Below are 23112 nucleotides of genomic sequence, written 5' to 3' on the forward strand. Positions count from 1 at the left end.
GAATTCACTGTCTGTGTATTGTTCTGATGTCTGGCTCCTCCCCTGACTCCACCCTCACCCACTCCAATATAAACCTGGTTTATTGTATCTACCGGCCATTGATTGTAAGCTATTAAAAGCATGCTTGTGCTATCAGTCGTGCTATAGCTATAAAGGTTCGTATTTTATATTTGTTGTGCGGGAGCACTGAGGCTTCACTGTTAAGGTTTGTATTTTATTCTTGGTGTATAAAATGGCCCCGTTTTTGGAGTGACAGTTTTAGCGATCAAGGCCTACACGGTGGCATATACGGTAATTGAACCGATTGGCCTGTTACCGTGCTGTATTTCTTGAAGTGAAAAGAAGTAAAATTAGTGAAAATACACACCTGATCATAGTGTCCAGTCAGCAGCCTCCTCTGCAACTTGGTTCTTGTTGAATCGTAACATCACCTTTGGAGTTCTGCCTCCAAACACAGGAAAGGTATGATGTGCTGAGGATTTAAACTTTTCCTACTATTTACTGACATGTATACAATGCATCACTTGTAGCTCAGGTCATTTTGGACAATACAAATCTGAATCCAAACCAGGCCCTAAAGCATGGGGTTCATTTTCATTGCCGAAACAGTCCAGCAGTCATTAAAGAAAGTGCTAGAAGCTTCCACAACCAGGTAATTTATAACAAAATGAGTGTGCAGTGAAGGGAGCAGGAGTCATTCATGACAACATTTGTTAATAACAATGGCTTGTGTAATATTTACATTGGAGCTGTTTTTAAACCCTGAACTGAGTGGAGCCCCAATTGTGAAAAAGTTGTCAACCAATGAGGATTATGTCCTCTATGTACAGTGACACCTGGAGCAGCTCTACCCAGAGGTAAAGTTAGCAGAAATAATCTTCTTAAAATTTCCTCCATGAAGAACATTGGGTCGAAAAATATATGCAATTATTAAATTCTGACCTCATCTTACTTCAATTTTCCTTTTGTTTTATTTCAGTCTGGCTATCCCTTTCTTTAATTATATTGGAGCGGTTACTTTAATGTGAGACACCTGCTTTATCTTCACTCTAGTCCCAAGGCTCGCACTGACCTATTTTATGCTAGTTCTTTGGTGTTTTTCACTATTTTACTTTGTGGGTACTTCTACATTAAAATTTTGCCATTTGTCTACTATTTACATAATTAGGGCATCTATACTCTCTGGTATAGATGATAAATTCTAAGGGTTCATATGGTTTGCTTTGTGAATTCGAGTCACAATAAATAAAAATGATAAATGCTTGTCCGTGTACAATGAGGTTAAACATAAATAAGTTTGATTTATTTCGTAGAACTCTGTCATGAAATGAATCTTCATTAACACTTTCAAACGATGTTGATATTTTTACATCCACTTAAATAGTGAGCATGTCAACCTTTCACAAATCTGTTACACTGCAGATCATTTGAAATGGAGACAGAAGGTAGCCAGTTGGCCCTTCATGTCTGCTCTGGCAAGCAATAAGCACCTTCAAAGGTTCTTGTTTTACCTTAATCCTATGTACTATACATTACAACTGTTGGTAAGTAAAAATTTAGTGATCTGTATCAATATAAAATGTTCATGTAACCTGGTTTATATCTTTAACAACATTGAAGACATTGGGTTAGACACCAGGCCGCTTTTCTGTAGTAGTTCATGTTAGTCATATATAAAATACAGGCAGTAAGAAGCTCTTTTGTCAGATCAATTTGTTTTTATTGTGCACAGGGGAGCTTTTAAATTGAAGAGAATATTTTCTGTGAGGTGGTCAAGTGTATTTATGAAGTTACATCATAGCTCCCTATTCTTAGATATTTGGTTGGTTAACACAAGAACATCTGGCTCTGAATGGCCAGAAAGGAGAGATTTTACAAATAATGTCCCTCCCAAAATTTAGTAATTAAGTCAGAGAAGAGTTTGAAAAAAAAGGCAAACCGATCAAACCAAATAATCAAGCAAATCATCACAGAATCCGGCACCAAAAGAAAACAGGCGTTAGCAAATCAAAGAGCCCAGAGAGAGAGCTCTAGTATTAAATTCTATTTATACTCCTGTCTAATCATTATAGTGTTAATGACACAAAATAAGTGTATAATTATGACATTATTTCAGTCATATTTGCTTTAAAAATTAACATTTAGTACATTAACATCTGAATTACAATTAAAAAATGGTCAATGAAATAGTATATATGCAAATAATATTAGATATGTAGAAGTAGGTGTTCTTTTCTTTTTCTTTGGAGGTGTTGGGGAGAAAAAAATAATTTTTTTGTATCATTGTGTATGACTTATGACAATTACTATATTATTGAATAATTCCTTTTTGTATTGGTACAAATGATAAATAAAAATTTCAAAAAAAAGAATGATTATATATAACATAAGCAGTTAATAAAACAGTTATAATTTCTTCCTACAAATTTAGGATTGTCTGTATGTGAAAGTAGGTCCTTTTTGAGTATAAAGCTTAAATGAAGTTGATAATACATTGTTTGATGTGCCACGTGTTGGTTTGAAAATGCCAAAGCTTTAAGTAAATCATTTCTTTTTACTGGCAAATGAAGGATGTGGTGAGATTTACAAGGGGTAGACTGTCTAACTTTTTTCCCTGTTTTAAATGGAGAAACACCACTAAAGTCTAGTGCACAAGTTAGTCCGTCAATCACTCTCACAGTTGGAATCCAAGCATCTCGAATCCACGGATCTTTTAATCCGCAGGCTAATCAGTTCATAGCAGCACCATATGGTGCTGGCCAATTCCACACAACGGTGAGTCAACACTGTGTAGAGTGGCATGCCAGTTTCTCAGGTTCTTCCTTACCAGTTGAGCCTTTGTTAACAAAGATCAAGGTGCTCCACGCAGCACATTAAATAAATTGATGATCTCAAACCATATAAATTTTAGCTAATAATTTTTAATCATTTCCACAATTTGTGTGTGACGAAAGGCACTGCATGTGGGTGGGCCACTTGCTGCTTCCCCAAGGCTCTCTCCACTGGATAATACAGATATTGGTTGAGAGCTGTCAGCAGGTGGGGCTGTAATATTAAGTGATGCCAATAACTATAGTCATGTTCACAGTTAAACAAGCTGGGTTGTTCTTTATATTTAAAGTAAAACATCAGCTTATTTATTTCTCATCTGCAATCAAAAATTACAGAAGTACAAGAACATGTAGAAATAGGTAAGCCATCTGAATCCACCGTTCACTAAGATTGTGGCTGATCTGGCCGAGACTCAGCTCCCGACTTGCACGTGTCCCATATTTTTAATTCCCCTACTATTCAAGAGTCTATCCTTGACTGAAATGCATTTAATGAGGCTGACTCTACTGCTTCATTGGGCATAGAATCTTACAAATCAAGTTTACTGCAAATTAGTGCAGATGTCAGAAATCTTAAAAAAAAAGATACTCGGGAATTCAGCAACATCTGAGGAGAGACAAGTAGTTAATCGCTCAGGATGATCATCATCCTGAACTGTTGCCTGATCTTCTGAGTACTTCCACCATTTTTGTTTTTCATTATAAAGGGATGAAGGTGGGAATCATTCGCTTTATCACTTTAATAAAAATTGTCAAATGGATCTGCTGCAAAAGCAAACAATGGAGCATGATGCAGCTGACAACCATTCTGGTGCTTTGCCTTGGTTTCTATGCTATTAGTTCCCAACCCCAGTGATGTCAGAAGGTGAGATTCAAGGCTGCTGAGGTTCTGAAGGAGACAGTTCAGATGTTCCCACGATTCCCCTGAGAGAACAGACATCCAGCAAGTCCCTTTAAATGGAGAATCCCAGATTTGTATTACACTTTCCTCAGCTTTCACTGCAGTATGCTTCCATTCTGTGTTCTGATCCAAGTAGGGCAATGGAAGCTGTTTTTACAAAGCTGAAACCTCACTCACCGGACACCATCTGCTGCTGTCATTCATGCCTGTTTATAGCTACCATGAAACCACAATAACAGTATATAATAGAGCCACATTGTAAATATAAGGCTTATTCATTGATACAATTTGCCAAAGGTTAATATGAGCTGCAAATTTTGCACATATTGTTTTCTCCTCCAAACACTCCAAAATTCAGTCACTTTTTTGGTCATTGCAGTTCACATACTTCGACACGTAATCAGGATTAACATGCTTCAATTCACTAAATTTATCCTGAAATTCTCCCAAAAGAACCAAAAATCTTTTTCTCTTTAAATCACAATTTCATTTAGCCCTCAGAAATGAACTACAATTACAGCTTCCTTGATGAATTTATTAATTAAATGATTCATGCACTTAATGACAAGCCACAAATCCAGTCTGGTGGTAAATCTTTAAAAAAAATCCAGCCACAGGTGAATATGAAGTCCTGAATCAGACGAGCTAATAAACACCTTATTCAAGTAACAAGTGCCTTCATTCAATTTTTTTCAATAGTTGTTCCAAAACTCTGACATTCCAAAACCCCTGACCTTGTGGTTATATATCTCCAGGGATTTCTGTGGACAAGGAATGTGATAACATGCGAGTAATCCGTTTTAAGTGGGTGAAAGCCCAGGCAATTGTGGCAAGATTTATTGGCGGTGCATAAACATTTGAAGTGTTGATAAAATATCTTTATCTTACATATTATATTATAATACCATTACGAATAAAGACTCATTTATTTTTACTGCACTGAAGCTAATGAAGAGTATGCAGGTATATGTGACATTGTGCAATCAATTTTGAATAAAACATTGTGAGCTTTAGTGAACAATAACAGTTTGGCTCATTTCTGCTACTGTTAGGACATATCTCACACAATTACAATATAGTTATTCATTTCATGTGATTCAACTCCAGAAGTTTAGCATTACATTTCTTTGCAAATATAATTTAGTTATATCCCAATGATTAGGACAGAAATGCATCTTGTTCGTTGTGCCAAAAGACTGATTATTACAGTAGCTGTTCAATCCAATTGATTTAAGTAAACATCTATAGAAGTTTGGTGCTTTCAGTGGCTTATGGAGGTGTATGTATCCATTCTAACAGAATAATATAGGATAATCAAGGATTGTTATGTTCCTAAAAATAGTAGATAATAACAACATACATTTTGAAAAATCATTTAAAATAATGCACTATTTATCTATTGGAACTGAAGTTTTTCTTGGAACGTGTAGTTTTTTTTCACTACCAATAAGTGGTAATCCTGCCTCGCCTGCAGAAAAAGAATCTCAGGGTTGGATGTGATGCCATGTATGTATTTTTGACAATATATCTGAATTAAGATTTATCCTAGAATTGCTTAGACAAGTCAAGTCAAGACAAGTCAAGTTTATTGTCATCTGATTGTACAAGTACAGGTAAACGATCCTTTATCTGGACATCTAAAATCTGGAAAGCTCCAAAATCCGGCAAGTGGGGAGAGAGGCGGCAGCGGGAGTCGGGCGGCCGAGAGACCGGCAGCGGGAGTCGGGCGGCCGAGAGACCGGCAGCGGGAGTCGGGCGGCCGAGAGACCGGCAGCGGGAGTCGGTCGGCTGAGAGACCGGCAGCGGGAGTCGGTCGGCCGAGAGACCGGCAGCGGGAGTCGGTCGGCCGAGAGACCGGCAGCGGGAGTCGGGCGGGTGAGAAGGGGGGGGAGATTGCAGGGCGAATGGAAGGGGATGGGGGTGGATACGGCAGTACAATTTAGGTGGTATTAAATGTGGCTTTCCGAAATCTGGAAAAACCCGAAACTTGGAACACATTGTCCCCCTAGGGTTCCGGATAAAGGATCATGTACCAGTACAATCCAAAACTGGGCCTTGGTACAAAACATGCAGACACACAGTGAGGCATAACACGCATACAGGCAAATAATACATATGCAGGAGAAGTAGTATATCTATTGTGGCGGCTCACCCACGCAACAGGTGAATCGGTTCATGGAGTAGCAGGCAAATCCAAGGGAGATCTGACTGTGAGAGCTCCGGGTGTGGGGCAAGCCCACCACCTAGCAGTTGATGTCATAAAGGTTCTGGGAATCACAAGCATCATTGTCCAAAGGATTTAAACACGTGAGAGAGTTCTATTAAAGTCAGTTGCTTCAACTCACTTTTGACTCTGTGTGGTTCTGTCACTTACTGGGTGCCTAATGCGACTACACTATATAAAAATAAATAAATAAATGTTGCTTTGTACAAATGAGAGTCTCGGATGGTTAGAGTGAGCAGTTCATTTGGTCGTTCGGCTTTCTCACTGCCCATGGGAAGAAGCTGTTTCTCAGCCTGGTGGTGCTGGTTCTGATACCTCTTCCTCGACAGGAGTAACTGAAAGACGCAGTGCGCAGGGTGCAAGGAGTCCTCAATTATTTTGCACGCCCTCTTCAGACAATGATCCTGGCAGATCACGTCAATGGGTTGGGCGGGGGGGGCAGTGCAGGGGAGAGAGACTCCAGTGACCCCCTCTGCCACTCTTATAGCCCTGTGGATTTACCGCTGATCCATTTCTCTGCAGCAACTGTACCACTCTGTGATGCAGCCATCCAGGATGCTCTCGATAGAGTTCTAATAGAAGGTTGGCATAATGGTGGCCACCAGCCTTGCCCGCTTCAATCTTCTCAGGAAGTGCAGTCGCTGTTGCACCTTATTGACAAGTGAGGAGATGTTGAGTGTCCACGATAGCTCACCAGTTAAGTGAACTCCAAGAAACCTGGTGCTCTCCACTTTCTCTACTACAGAGATTGAAGAGTAGTGCAGGGTGGTCATTCCTGATCCTACTGAAGTCCACAATCAGCTCCTTCATCCTCCATTCAGACTCAGGTTCTTACTCTCACATCATTTCACGAGATTCTCCACCTCTTCTCTGAGAGAGGTAACAGAATATTTTAAACAACATACAAGTTAAAGTAATAGCTTGTGGCGGTGTGAGCAGTGGAAGAAACACAGCCACCATGTTGAGGGTCGTTAACGACAGGTTTTATTCACATTCACCGTGTCCCTTTAAGGGCAGCAGGAGCTCAGTCACCTGGTACATTGTGACATCATAATCGCTGCCCAGGGTGGGAGCTGGAAGGGATGCTGGAGTCAGAGAGAAACCACTGACGATGCCATTTCTCCGTGGTGCCCCGCCACGAGACGATACAAGTGGGACTGTTCCACCATGAGGACATGTGCCGCCATACAAATCCTGAGGATGACCCAGGGTAGTTTGTCCGCCCAGTCTGGTCCAGAGAGCCTGGCCATAAGCGATGCCTTCAGGTGCCTGTGGAACCTCTCCACCAACCTGTTGGACTGTGAGTGGTATGCTGTGGTGTGATGGAGCTTGACCCCCAGGACCTTCGCCATCTGAGTCCACAGGGCAGACGTGAACTGCGCCCTTCTGTCACTAGTGATGTACGCCGGGACTCTGAAATGGGCGATCGATTGGCTGACCAGAGTCCAGGCGCACGTCTCTGCGGAGGCCTCCTTTAACTGGATGGCCTCCAGCCTCCTTGTGGCCCAATCCACCACCATGAGGAGGTAACGAGCCTCCTTGGACACCGGCAGGGGCTGATGACATCAATGTGGATGTGTTGGAATCTGCAAACTGCCAGGTCGAAGTTCTGGATGGGGGCTCGCATGTGTCACTGGACCTTGGAGGTCTGGCACCTGGTACAGTTCCCGGCCAGTTCCGCCACCTCCTTCTTCAGTCCGTACCACACAAACTGCTCCATGACCATCCACATGGTTGTCTTTACCCCTGGGTGAACGAGATCGTGGATCAGACTAAAGACCTTCACCCTCCAGTGCGACGGGACTACCGGGTGCAGCGTTCCTGTTGAGACGTAACAGAGTAATGTGTCCAGGCTGCTGGGCACCTGGACATCCTTGAGTTTGAGGCCTGAGATGGCTGTCCGCAAGGCCTGCATCTCCATATTGTTCCTCTGTGCCTGAGCCAGTCGCTCGTAATCCAGGCCGGGTGCGAGAGTGTTGATGGCTGGATGGGAGAGCACATCCGCCACTACATTGTTCTTGCCGGCCCTGTGCTGGCGCTGCTGTCTGGCAGACCACGGATCCTTGGCCATCGCCAGTGCTTGAATGAGTGGCTTGTGATCTGTGAAGGCAGTGAACGGCCTGCCCTCGAGGAAGTAGCGGAAATGGCAGATGGCCAAATACACAACGAGAGCTCCCGGTCGAAGGCGCTGTATTTGAGCTCCGGTGGGCGCAACTGCTTGCTGAAAAAGGACAGCGGGCACCATTGTCCATCGAGCCACTGTTCCAGAACCACCCCCCCACTGCCGTAGCTGAGGCATCCACAGAGAGTGCCATGTGCGCCTCCGGCTGTGGGTGCACCAGAGGCATGGCGCTGGCTAGAGCCTCCTTTGTTGCAATGAAAGCCCTGTCTGCCTCCTCTGACCACAATAAAGTCTTTTTTTGGTGGCCATGAGTGCGAACAATGGACACATGATGCGCGTGGCTCCGGGGATAAAAGTTCACCATCCCTGCGAACTCTTGGAGGCCTTTCAGGATGGAAGGTTTGGGGATTCGTTGAACAGCTGCTACCTTCTCCAGCACCGGCGCGGCCCCAGCCACCGAAATGGTGTGCCCCAGGAACTGGTGGGACACCTTGCTGAACTGGCATTTGGCTGTGTTGACCGTGAGGCCAAAGTCTGCCAGCTGGGCAAAGAGTGTGTGGAGGTGGGCTTTGTGTTCATCATGGTTGTGACTGGCAATGAGAATATCATCCAGGTAAATTAACACAAAGTCCACGCCTTTTCTAACCGTGTCCATGAGGTGCTGAAACATTTGGGCTGCGTTCTTTAAACCGAAGGGCATATGCAGGAACTTGAAGAGGCCGAAAGGGGAATGGCTGTCTTACCCACCCATCTGGATGCACTAGGATCTGATGATATCCCCAGACGAGATCCACTTTGGAGAAGACCCATGCGCCATGGAGGTTGGCGGAGAAGTCCTGTATGTGGGGCACCAGGTACCTGTCGGGGGCAGTTGCATCATTCAACCAATGGTAGTCCCTGCACAGTCTCCAGCCCCTGGATGTTTTCGGGACCATATGGAGCGGCGATGCTCAGGCTCTGTCCGAGTGCCGGACAATTCCCAGTTCCTGGAGTCTGGAGAACTCCTCCTTTGCCTGCTGGAGCTTCTCGGGTGGCAGCCGTCTGGGTCTAGTGTGGAGCAGTGGGCTCTGTGTGACAATGTGATGGAAGACCCCATGCTGGGACAGGGCGGCTTTGAACCAAGGCTCTAAGATGGCAGGGAATTTGTGAAGGATCTCGTCGAATTCATCGCTGGTGGCGGCTTTGGTGGCGATTTCGGGCCTGCGGGCTTGTACTGTGTCCAGTCAGGTGGAGTGGAATGTTCAGGCATTGACCAGCCTTTTTCTCTTCATGTCAACCAGTAGGCCGTGAGCTCTGACGAAGTTGTCCCCTAACAGTGTGGTGCCCACGGAGACTAGGACGAACCTCCAGTGGAACTTCTCCTTCCCGATTTGGATCTGTGCCCTGCAGGTGCTGTAGGTCCTGAGGGTGAAGCCGTTGGCCGCCTGCAAGGTTGGATCTCAAGATTGGGTGCGAGTCTCTAATGCTGTGGGGGGAAGGATGCTGAGCTCAGCCGCTGTGTCAGCCAAGAATCAGTGACCAGTGGATCTGTCCATCACATGAAGGAGGCTGTTTATGTGGCCAGCCATCGCAGCCATCAACAGTGGCTGACCTGGTTGTTTCCCTGAAACCTGCAGGGCTGGTGGCACATACGGGCTTGTGCTCCTCAGCACTGGTGGTAGAAACACCAGGTCAACTGGACCTCCTCTGGCTTGGTCTTGGGAGTGGCCTGCGGTCAGCTGGCTCCTGGTCGTGCCACCTGGTTGAGAGCTGTCCCATTCTCCCTCTTCATGCGCCAGAGGGCATCCGCACGGGCTGCTGCTCTCCTCAGGTTCGAGAAGTCTTCATCTGTGAGGAGCAGCTGGATGTTCTCCGGCATCTGTTCCAGGAATATCTGGCGGAAGAGAAAATAAGGCTTATGGTCTTCCACCAGGGTCAAACTTTCGTCCATCAGCGCCAATGGACTACGGTCCCCAAGCCCATCTAGGTGAAGGAGCCTGGAAGCCTGTTGCTGGGGCGTTAACCCGAAAGTTCCAAGTAGCAGGTCTTTGAGGGCAATGTACTTGCCCGTAGCTGGGGGGTGGTGGATGATGTCGTCCTCCCTCATTGCCGTAACTTGGCCCAGAGCGCTCAGGACATGATAGAACATCTTGGCATCTGAGGAGATGTTGCGGAGTTGAAATTGTGTTTCCGCCTGCCCGAACCACATTCTTGGTCGGTGGGTCCAAAAGGGGGGAAGCTTGATGGAGACAGCGTTAACCTCTGCTGAATCCATGGTGTTTTGAGTCCAGAAAAACATCTGGGCTCGTCGGGGTCACCATTGTGACGGTGTGAGCAGTGGAAGAAACACAGCCACCATGTTGAGGGTCGTTAACAACTGTTTTTATTCAAATTCAGCACGACCCTTTAAGGGCAGCATGAGCTCAGTCACCTGGTGCATTGTGACATCATAATCGCTGCCCAGGGTGGGAGCTGGAAGGGATGCTGGAGTCAGAGAGAAACCTCTGACGACACCATTTCCCCATGGCTGCCCCGCCACGTGACGATACAAGCGGGGCCGGTTCGCCAAGAGGATGCTAAACATTTGTCCTATGATTTTGGCATTCAAATCAATAACATTAAAAAGGCTGCATGTGAAGAAACAATAAAACAATTAACCTAAATTATAACTAACAATAATAAAGGTTAACATTAATTTAATTCTTTTTATTCCCTTCTACTATTCATAGAGTTAACCAGTTAAAATAATGTACATTTAAAAGTTCTAACCTTCGTTTAAATATAATTTATTGTATTAAACATTCATAATTGATTAAACACTGTTAGTTTCGCATTACATTTTGTACAGCAGAACTACCAAGGAACAGGAATATACCAACAGGTTTTAAGCCAGTTCTATCACTTCTGATCTCACTTCAACTCCACTCATCCACGTTTGCCTCACATCACTTTATTCCTGAAATTCTATTGAATTTCACATTGTAACTATCTAGCCTTTTGGAAATTAAGATACTGATTGCAACCATACTTGGGATGCAGCAGAGGATCCTGAATTCACTCTCAATTGGCCCAGTTCTGCACACTAGCTAAGCCCCAACTCCCACCACCAGCACAGACTCTTTCACCCACTGTCTAATACCCACAATATATTAGACACAGTACACAAACTCGGCAGGTCATGGAACTTCACAGGAAGTAAAGGGTAAGCAATATTTTTGGGCCTAGTTTATGAGGTTCAGGTATTCCCAGTTTTCTTCTGTGGCAAAAAATTGCTGAAATACTGAAACCCTTAACACCAGTACTTTCTTCAGAGATCGGCTGCACTAACTGGGAGATTGCCCAACTGACAACAGTGCCCACATTCTCAATATTAAGAGGCTAATTGTTCAGCATGAATGTAGCTGCATAGAGTCACAGAGCCATGGAGGGTGGGAACAAGCCCTTCAGCCCAACTTGCCCAAGCCAACTAAGATATTCCACCCACACTAGTTCCATCAGCTTCTGTTTGGCCCATATCCTATCATGTATCTGTTCAAATGTTTCTTAAACATTACAATACTACCTGGTTCAAGTCCTCCTGCAGCTGCTTGTTCCAAATGCCCACCAACTTGGATATCAGCTAAAAACTTGTTAAAGGACTGGCCACAGTTATAGAAACTTCTTTGCAAGTACATGCCAGCAAAGGAAGTTCAGACCTAGTCTTATATTAACTGCAGCTGAACCCTGCCTTTAAACTTTGTAGCAGGGCCCGTGCAAGGAGACGCGGACCGGCCCACAAAATCGCCAACGAACATGGCGACTGCACGGACCTGGAGGTGACACTGGCTGTCATCCCAGGTGCCCTCCCGCATGACGGGAAGACAGGGAGCTTTGACGGGAATGCTGACCAATCCCAGGCTGGCACTCCGATGATGTGGAGTCCTGACGTCAGCCCCTGGAGCCCATATAAACGTGCCGGCCAGTGCAATAAACCAGTGGGGGGTGGTGGGGGGTGGACATGTGGTGATTACCACCACCTCAACGAGGCCACCACGCCTGACAGGTATCCTGTGCCCCATTTCGCCGCCAACCTGCATGGGTCACAGGTGTTCTCCAACGTGGACCTCATCCAGGAGTTCCACCAAATTCCAGTTCACCACCAGGATGACCCAAGATTGCAATCATAACTCCCTTTGGCCTGTTTGATCTCCTACACATGCCCTTCAGTCTGAAAAACATGACACAAACTTTCTTCCCATTTGCGTTCATCTATTTGAACAATAGCCAGCCGCAGCCACAAAGACCACGTCACCCACCTGAGATAACGGTGCACCTGGTTTAGCTAATTCAGCTTAACAATTAACCCTGCGAAGTGACAATTCGGCCTGGACACTATTGATTTCATTGGGCACAGAATAAACAAACACGGGGCAACACCCCTCCCCGAAAAGGTTGAGGTGGTCTGGCATTTCTCCAAGCCACTAACAGTAAAGGGGCTACAGAAATTCACCAGTATATGAACTTTTACAACAGGTTCATACTGGCAGCGGCCCGCATCATGCATTCCCTCTTCATGCTGATGGCTGGCAAGTCAAAGGACATTACCTGGGACAATGAGTCTTCAAGAATGTTACAGAATGCCAAAGATGTGCTGGCCAACACCACCCTCCTGGTCCACCCCAGACCAGAGGTACCTACTGCCCTGACAGTCGATGCCTGCAGCACAGTGGCACCCCCTGGCCTTTTTCAGCAGGCACCTCCGCCGCTCCAGAACTCCAATACAGCACCTTCGACTGAGAGCTATTGGTGCTGTACCTGGCGGTAAGGCATTTCCGTTATTTTTTGGAAGGTTGGCAATTTAAAGTCTTCACCGATCACAAGCCGTTGACCTTCATCTTCCATAAGGTATCAAACTCGTGGTCAGCCTGGCAGCAGAGACACTTGTCCTACGTATCCGAATTTACCATGAACATACAGCCCATCATGGGTAAAGCAACATGGTAGCCGATGTTCTGTCACGCCCCATGGTCGAGTCAGTCCACGCCCTGGCCCAGTGGATCAACTGCATGGGCCTCGCCAAAGTGCAGCAGCAAGACCTTGAAATCCCCATGTATAAATCAGCTGTCTCCGGCCTGAGGGTGGAAGACATCCCTGTCAGTCCAGGTAACCTGACACTGCTGTGCGACGTCTCCACCAGCAGTCCTCGCCCGATCGTCCTGGCCACATGGAGGTGCCAGGTTTTTGACGCCATACATGACCTGGCACATCTCGCAATATGATCTATGGTCAAGATGGTGACTAGCAGGTTTGTCTAGCATGGCCTCCATAAGTAGGTCAGCCAGTAGGCCAAGACATGCACAAACTGTCAGTCCTCCAAAGTGCAGACTCACACAAAGGCGCCCACACAGACCTTTCAACCGGCACGGCGCAGGTTCAGCCACCTACACATTGATATAGTGGGGCTGCTACCAGTTTCCCATGGAGCGAGATCCCTGCTGCCCATGGTCGACTGCTCCACGAGGTGGTCTGAGGTGGTCCCGTTGGCTGATACCACCACAGAAACCTGTGCCAGGGCACTCATCGACCCTTGGGGGTCCGGATTTGGAAGCCAGAGCACCTAACCTCAGACATGGGGGCACAATTTATTTCTTTGCTCTGGGCAGTGCTGGCTAACCTCCTGGGGACAGCTCCACTACATCATGGTGTACCACCCTCATGCCAATGGGTTGGTAGACCGGTTTCACACGCACCTGATTGCAGCCTTGAGGGCCCGGCTCAAGGGTCTCAATTGGGTAAATGAACTGCCTTGGGTTCTTCTGGGGATTCATACTGTTTCGAAGGAAGACTTCAACAACTCGGTGGTGGAAATTGTCTACGGCGCACCCTTAATCATTCCGGAGGAGTTCACAAAGACTTCCACAGAGTCAGGCTGGCTGTAACTGCAGCAACTCTGAGTGAGGCCGGCGCAGGCTTATATCCTGGAGGGTGATTGACACCCGACTGGGTGCGGCTTGATCCATTCAGGCTGAATGATTGATAGCTGGCCAGGTGTTGTCCTGTCCCCTTACACTCCTGCAGGTACAAAGGTTACCCCCTGCAGTAGGCCGGTGGTGTACCACCACACAGCCCAAACACAATATTCCCAGGGACTTAAAGACTTATCAATGTGTGTTCGTGGGAAGGGGTGCACACTGGCCGCTCCTACAACAACCAATGAGGGGCCATACAGGGTCATCAGGGACAATGGCTCCACTTTTATCCTCAACATTGGCGGTAAGGGGGATACCTTTATCGTCAACCACCTGAAGCCAACATATCTGGACTTTAACAAACTGGTCTCCACTCCTCCCCATGACACAGGGGCAGACCACCTAAGTCAGCTGACAATGGCCCAATCGTCAGTTCTGGGGGGCTGGGGGGATCATGTAGTGGCCCACACACAGAGACACTGACCAGCCCACAAAATGGCTGATGAACACGGCATCTGCTCGGAACAGGGTGTGACACTGGCCGTTGTCCTAGGTGACCTTCCGCACGGTGGGAAGACTGGGAGCTGTGGCGGGAACACAGACAAATCCCAGGCCGGCACTCTGATGACACAGGGCCCTGAAGTCAGTGCCTGGGGCCCATATAAACACAACGACTAGTGCAATAAAGCAGTCTCAACTTCAAAGGTTTGGTGTGTCATTCTTTATGCCCGCATAACATGAAAGCTACAACATGATCTTTAATATCTGCATCCTTATCATTTGCTCTCAGGGTAGAATCTTCAAAAATCTAATGCCTCATTAAAAAAAATAAAGCGAGAGAAATCAAACTCAACGTCTTTGAAAGGCATGGACAGGGATCCCAGTTCTGAGCCCTATCGAATACTAGTGACAAAAGCCATCCACTCACAAACCAACCCCCAACTAATCCTTTCCTTGAAGCCAGTGTGTTTTGGATCTGATTTACTGCTTTTCTTTGGATCTCATTTGGGTTTGCTTGATTGGTCAGCCCACCATAAGGTTTTGTATAAATTCCATGTAAATGACTTCAAATGCATTTCCCTTCATTGACCTTCCTCAAGGCTCCTTTGGAATATTCAATCATACTCAGACATGAACTTACCTTAACAGGTACATTCTGACATCCCCTGATTAATCTGTGTGCCTTTCCACATAAAGGTTTAATGTATCACTTAAAACTAGTTTAAATAATTTATCCAACACTGGTATTAAATTAACCAGTCTGTAATTAATCAGTTAATCTTGCCCTCCTATATTAAACTATGGTACAACATTAGCTGTCCTCCAATTTGTTGGTATTGCCCTTGTAATCACGGAGCTTTAAAATATTGTAGGCAGAGCTTCTACAATTTCCTCACTTGTTTCATTTAACAGCCTGGAACATATTTCATGCAGGGCTGGCAATATATTCATTTTCAAAGATGATAAACCCTTAATACTTCATCCATTACTCTGTTTATCCCATCTAATATTTCACAGTTGCTCACAAGCTGGTGATAAATTCGAGTATCTTCCCATGACATACTCAACCTAACATCCTGTCTTCTCCTCTAATAAATAATGGAGTAATATTTATATTCTTGCATTTGAAAAGTACAATTGAAAAATCCAGAGAGCTTTGGAAAATTATGATTCCATTTCCACTTACCTCATCACCTGAGGAGTTTGTGGAGGTTTGGTATGACTTCGGAAATGCTGGCAAATTTTTTTTACAGGTGTTTGGTGGAAAGTGTGCTGCCCGGCTGCATCAGGGTCACCACTATCCCTGAGCGTAAAGCCCTGCAAAGCCCAGGACCCCACAGGCAGAACTCTCCCCACCATCGAGAACATCTACAGAGAACGCTGCCGTCGGAGAGGAGCAGCAATCATCAAGGATCCACACCACCCAGCGTATGCTCTGTTCTTGCTGCTGCCATCAGAAAAGAGGTATAGGTGCCACAAGACTCGCACCACCAGGTTCAGGAACAGCTGCTACCCACCACCAAAAGTTAAGAGTGAGCCCACATTTAACATGTCAGATGCAACTCATTCCACACTCCCACCATTCTCTGAGTTTAGGTTTCCCCTAAACCTTTCACCTTCAAGCCACGTTCTCTTGTATTTATCTCTCCTAATCTAAGTGGAAAGAGCCTACTTGCATTTATTCTGTCTATACCTCTCATAATTTTGTAAACCTCTATCAAATCTCCCCTCATTCTTCTACACTCCAAGGAATAAAATCCTAAACTGTTTAATCTTTCCCTGCAACCCATCTTCCGAAGACCCAGCAACATCCTAGAAAATCTTTTCTGCGGACTTTAATTCTTATTGATGTCCTTCTGTAGTTTGGTGACCAGAACTGCACACAATATTCCAAATTTGGCCTCACCAATGTCTTAAATAACCTCTCCATAATATCCCAACACCTATACTTAATAATTTGATTAATGAGGCTCAAGATGCCAAAAGCTTTCTTTACAACCCTGTCTACCTGTGATGCCACTTTCAGGAAATTATGTCCCTGTATTTCCAGATCTCTTTGCTCCTCTGCTCTCCTCAGTGCCCTACCATTTACTGTGTCAGTGCTATCTTGGTTTGTCCTTCCAAAATGCAAAACCTCACACTTTTCTGCATTAAGTTCTATCTGCCACTTCCTATCCCATTTTTCCAGTTGGTCCAGAACCCCTGCAAGCTTTGAAAACCTTCTTCACTGTCCAAATGTATCCAATCTTAGTGTCATCAGCAAACTTACTGATCCAATTTACCATATAATCATCCAGATCATAGACAACAAATAACAATGGTCCCAGCATCGATCCCTGAGGCACATCACTAATCACAGGCCTCCAAACTGAGAAGCAATCATCCACTACCACTCTCTGTCTTCTCCCATTTCGAATCCAGTTTATAACCTCTCCAAGGATATCAGTGTCTTAACCTTCTGAGTTAGCCTTCTGTGTTGGACCTTGTCAAAGACCTTACTAATGTCCATGTAGACAACATCCACAGACTTTCCTTCATCCACATTCTTGGTAACCTCCTCAAAAAACTCTAAGATTCATTAAACACAACCTACCACGCCCTTGGCTGTCAAAATACTTGTATATCCAATCTCTCAGAACAATTGACCTACTACTGATGTCAGGCTTACTGGCCTGTAATTTCCTGGTTTACTTTTGAAGCCTTTTTTAAACAACGAAACAGCATGAGCTCCCTTCCAATCCTCCAGCATCTCACCTGTGAATAAGGATATTCACAGGTGCCAGGGCCCCTGCAATTTCTATACTCATTTTCTGAGGGAATATCCTGTCAGGCCTGGGGGATTTATTCACCTTTATTTGCTGTAAGGCAGCAAGCACCTCCTCCTCTATATGCTCCATGCCACTGCTGCTTGTTTCCCTTCCTTCCTTATACACTACACCAGTTTCCTGAGTAAATACTGATGTAAAATACTGTTTAAGATCTCCCCCATCTCATGAGGCTCCACACATAGTCAACCACTCTGATCTTCTAGGGGACTAATTTTGTCTAGCAACATAATTGTAGAAACCCTTTGCATTTATCTTCACATTATCTGTCAAAGCAACCTCATGTCTTCTTTTTGCTTTCCTGATTTCCTTCTTTTCTTACATTTTCTATACTCTTCTAGTGCCTCATTTACTCCTTGTTGCTTATACCTGTTATACACCTCTCTCTTCTTCTTAACCAGATCACCAATACCCCTCAAAAACCAGGAACTTGCAATCTCAGCACTCTCAGAATTTTGCCTTTGAAGGCCTTCCACTTATTGAACACATCCTTGCCAGAAAACAACTTATCCCAATCCACTCTACCTAGATCCTTTCTCATTCCCACAAAAATGGCCTTTCTCCAATTTAGAATCTGAACTCGAGGACCAAACTTATCCTTCTCCATAATTAGCTTGAAACTAATGACATTATGGTCACTGGACCCAAAATGTTCACCTACACAATGCAGTTACAGCCCCAGTGGATCGGGACTTGTGTTCGAATCCCATATTATCTATAAGGAGTTTGTGCCTTCACCCTGTGTCTGCATAGGTTTTCCCCGGGGTCTCCGGTTTCCTCCCACCATTCAAAATGTACCGGGGGTGTAGGTTAATTGGGAATAAATTGGGTGGGATGTGCTCATGGGCCAAAATACCCTGTTACCATGGTGCATGCCTGAATTTATGGTAATTGATGACATCCTGTGCAAAGTGTGCAAAATTAAAGCACATGTGGCAATAACATATTGGCTGAAGCACCTGAATGTGGTAAACCACTGTATATATGTTTGGATGTACTCGGACACGTCCCTTGCTGACTGTGCCTGAGGCTCTTCCCACTGACCCCTGAATAAAGGCGACTGTGCCACAGCCCCCTCCTCAGTCCAGGACAGTTGACCAGCATGGACGGACCTCCATTCTGTGGTGAATAAAAGCCTAACAGTTTCTCTACAACTTCTAGTCTTTGAAGTTATTGATAGGGCTGTGGCAGCTCACCAAGAGGCAGGTGAACTGGCCCCACTTGTAAGCCATGCGGCGGGGCAGCTGGCCAAAATGGCGCCATCAGGGGTTTCCCATTCCTTCCAGCATGGGGCTCAGAAACCCGTGCTGGGGCACCATGTGATGCCTGGGTGATGTCAGCACCCTCCAGAGTGGTTCTCAGCCAGGTCCGGGCTGGGAGTATAAGTGCAGCCCAGCAGCCTGCAATAAACCAGTCTGGCCACTGAGCTCAACCCGTCTGGTTGCATGTGTTATTGCAGGAGCAGTGTAGCTGCCACTATAATTGGTGACCCCCGACTGTTTCAAACGTCTTTGAACCCATCATGAGCGAGCCTGGGATCAGCGCTATAGTCGTGAAACTACCTGAATTCTGGGTTCAGGAGCCAAAGACCTAGTTCGGCCATGCAGAGGCTCAGTTTCTCCTCTGCCAGATTTTGTCCAATTCAACTAAATTCTACCATGTGGTTGCTGCCCTGGACCAGGCCACCACCAGAGGTATGTTGCACCTTGTTCAGCACCCACCTGCCGAGGACAAATACGAGACCATCAAGCGAGTGCTTACCGGGTCCCTCGGACTATCCAGACACCAGTGTGCCGCTTGGATGCTGCACCTCGACCCCCTGGGGGACAGGTCCCCGATGGTGCTGACGGACGAGATGCAAGCGCTCATGGGTGAGCACACCAACTGCCCACTCTTTGAGCGCATCTTCCTCGACCATATGCCTGGAGACATCTGGACGCTGCTGGTCCAGGAGAGCTTCACCGACCTGAGGAAGGTCGCCCACAAGGCCCAAGAGCTATGGCTTACACAATTCCCGGAAGGCTCAGTGGTCCAGCAGGTCATGAGGCATGGGCACAACCATGCCAAGTCTGCCCCTAGTGCTGCAGTAGAGCACCCGGCCCCTACAGCGGACCCCAAGAGCATAACCAAGGCCACAGCATCTGCTCCAGGCCTCTGCTTCTACCATCAGCACTGGGGAGCCAAGGCTCGGAAGTGTCATCAGCCCTGCTCATTCCAGGGAAGCAACTAGGCCAGCTGCTGTTAATGGCTGTGATGGCTGGCTAAGGACACAGCCTCTTCTACCTGCAGGACTCAGTCAGCGGCCGGTGGTTCCTCATTGACACTGGAGCCCAGATCAGCATCATCCCGGCCACAGCTGTCGAATCCAGGAGCCGACCTCGTGGACCTCCCCTCCATGCGGCCAACGCAATGGCAATCCAGACGTATGGAGACAAGACAGTCCACTTCCAGATTGGCCAACGGAATTTCACATGGAGGTTCACCGTCTCGTCCCTCCCGACTGCCATCCTGGGTGCAGACTTCCTCCTCGCACACAGGCTTCTGGTGGACATTAGAGGTAGGCACCTGGTGGACACCTGTACCTTCCAGGCCATTCGCCATGATGCCTCCCACTTGGAGCAACCACAGATGGCTATGATCAGCACACCCAGAGTTGAGTTCCAGCAAATCCTGGATGAGTCCCCGATGCTCCTCAAGCCACAGTTCTCCGCTGCCTCGCCGCACCATGGGGTGTTCCACCACATCCCCACACAGGGCCCACTGGTTCACGCCAAGGCACGCCATCTCCCGCCTGACAAGCTCCAGGTAGCGAAGGAGGAGTTTTTGCACCTGTTGGAGCTAGGGAACATTCAACAGTCCAACAGCCCATGGGCCTCGCTGCTCCACCTGGTCCCAAAAGCTTCCGGTGGCTGGCAACTCTGTGGAGACTATCAACAGCTCAATGAGGCAACCTGTTCCTGACCTTTACCCCATCCCTCACATCCAAGACTTTACAGTCAACCTGCACGGTGCGAGGGTTTTCTCCAAGGTTGACCTGGTGCGCGGATATCATCAGATCCTGGTGCATCCTGAGGACATACCCAAGACAGCCTTCATCACCCCCTTTGGCTTGTTCGAATTCCTGCGCATGCCGTTCGGGCTCAAGAACACCGCTAAGACCTTCCAGCACCACATGGACTCTGTGGGCAGCGACTTGGATTTCATCTTTATTTATTTGGACAACATCCTTGTCGCCAGCAAGGACCGGGTGCAACACAAGGCCCACCTATGTGCCATTTTCTCCTGGCTGGCCGACTTTGGCCTTGCCATCGATCCGGCCAAGTGCTAGTTTGGGAAAGAGTCCATGCACTTCCTGGGCCATACCATCACGGCCAAAGGAGCCATGCCTGCTGCAGCGAAGGTCGCCACTATCAGGGAGTTCCCACGCCCAGACAGCCTTAAGGGGCTGCAGGAGTTCATGGGTATGGTCAACTTTTACAATCGCTTCATCCCGGGAGCTGCGCGCATCATGCAGCCGCTATTCGCCCTCATCGCAGCCAAACACAAGACGCTCGCTTGGAACCCAGAAGCCTGCAATGCATTCAAGGCCACCAAGGACGCCCTCGCGAAGGCCACCATACTCGCCCACCCGCACACCGACCTGCATATGGTACTCTCTGTCGATGCCTCTGCCACAGCCGTCGGTGCTGTCTTGGAGCAGCAGGTGAATGGACATTGGAAGCTGCTGGCATTCTTCAGCCGCCTGCTCCGCCCGCCGGAGCGTAAGTATAGTGCCTTCAACTGCGAGTTACTGAGCATGTACCTGGTGGTGCGGCATTTCCACTATTTTCTGGAGGGGAAGATCTTTAGCATCTTCACCAACCACAAATCCCTCAACCAGGCACTCGCAATGACAAAGGATCCCTGGTCGGCCTGCCAGCAGCGTCATCTCTCCTTCATGTCAGAGTTTACCACTGACATTCGGCACAAGGCAGGGAATGACAATATGGTTGCCGATGCACTCTCACGTCCGGCCATCTGAGCGCTGACGCCCGGCCTCGACTTCGACCAGCTCACCCTGGACCAGGAATCTGATGAGGAGACGAGGGCTTTCGAGACTGCCTTCATGGGCCTGCGGTTCCAAGACCTCCCGACTCTGAGCAGCGAAGGCACCATCCTGTGCGATATCTCCTTGGGCACCCCGTGGCCAGTGGTTCCCCAGCAGTGGCGCAAGCATGTCTTCCATCACATCCACGAGCTTTCACATCTGTCCATCAGGTCCACGGTACGGATGGTGGCAGAACAGTTCATATGGTATGGACTGCAGAAGCAGATCGTAGGCTCGGCCAGAACATGTACCCATTGCCAGACATCCAAGGTGCACAGGCACACCAGGGTGCCCGTACAGGAGTTTGAGCACATCCAGGAACGGTTCAGCCACATTCACGTGGACATCGTCGGGCCCTTACCCATTTCCAGGGGCAACCGTTACCTGTATACGGTGGTGGACCGCAACACTCACTGACCCGAGGCGATCTTGATGCCAGACACCTCCACCGACTCCTGCTCCTGAGCACTGTTGCATGGTTGGGTCGCCCGGTTCGGCGTCCCAGGTCACCTTACCAGCGATTGGGGCGCCCAGTTCACATCTGCGCTCTGGGCACAGCTCACCAACAGGTTGGGTTTCCAGCTACACCACACCACGGCCAAACACCCGCAGGCCAATGGACTTGTCGAACGTCTGCACTGCCAGCTTAAGTCGGTGCTCATGGCCCGCCTCACCAGTCCTGACTGGGCGGACAAACTGCCTTGGGTGCTTCTGGGCATCTGCTCCACTCCCAAGGAAGATCTGGAGGCATCATCAGCTGAACTGGTCTATGGTGCACCGCTGGCATTACCTGGTGAGTTCGTCAATGCACCTCACAATCCCCAGCAGTCACCGCATGAAGTACTTCCTCACCTCTGGGCACGCTTAGACTTGTTCGAACCCCCACCACCGCCCAGGCATGGCACCTGCTTTCCACGGAGTACATTTTCGTTTGGCGGGGCCCGACCACGGCACCTTTGCAGCGATCATACGAGGGGCCGTACAGGGTTGTACAGTCTTCCGGCTCAACATTTACGCTGGACGTGGGCGGCAGGTGGGAGCTGTTTACCATGGACAGGCTGAAGCCAGCGCACCTCGATCCCACCAAGCCTGTGGTCATTGCTCAGCCCAAGAAGCGAGGCTGCCCAGCAAAAAAGGACATTGGCGCCGGTTCTGGGGAGGGCTGTGTGGTGGTTCACCACGAGGCAGGTGAACTGGCCCCGCTTTTAAGTCACGCGGTGGGGCAGCCAGCCAAAATGGTGCCATCAGGGGTTACCCTTCCTTTCAGCACAGGGCTCAGAAACCCATGCTGGGGGACCACATGACGTCCAGGTGACGTCAGCACCCTCCATCACGGTTCTCAGCCAGGTCCGGGCTGGAAGTATAAGTGCAGCCCAGCAGCCTGCAATAAACCAGTCTGCTCACTGAGCTCAACCCATCTGGTTGTGTGTGTTATTGCAGGAGCAGAGTAGCTGCCGCTACAAGGCATCAGTTTTATTGAATACAGAATGGAGATCTGTCCATGCTGGTCGACCGCCCTGGACTGAACAGAGGGCTGTGGCACAGTTACCTTTATTCAGGGGTCAGTGGGAGGAGCCTCAGGCACAGTCAACAAGGGGCATGTCCTAACACAGCCACACACACACACACACACTCACATATATATATAAATATATATGTATCTCTCTCTCTCTCTCTATATATATATATATATA

The sequence above is a fragment of the Narcine bancroftii genome, chromosome 1 (assembly GCF_036971445.1).
Source record: "Narcine bancroftii isolate sNarBan1 chromosome 1, sNarBan1.hap1, whole genome shotgun sequence".
In the NCBI taxonomy this organism is placed as follows: Eukaryota; Metazoa; Chordata; class Chondrichthyes; order Torpediniformes; family Narcinidae; genus Narcine; species Narcine bancroftii.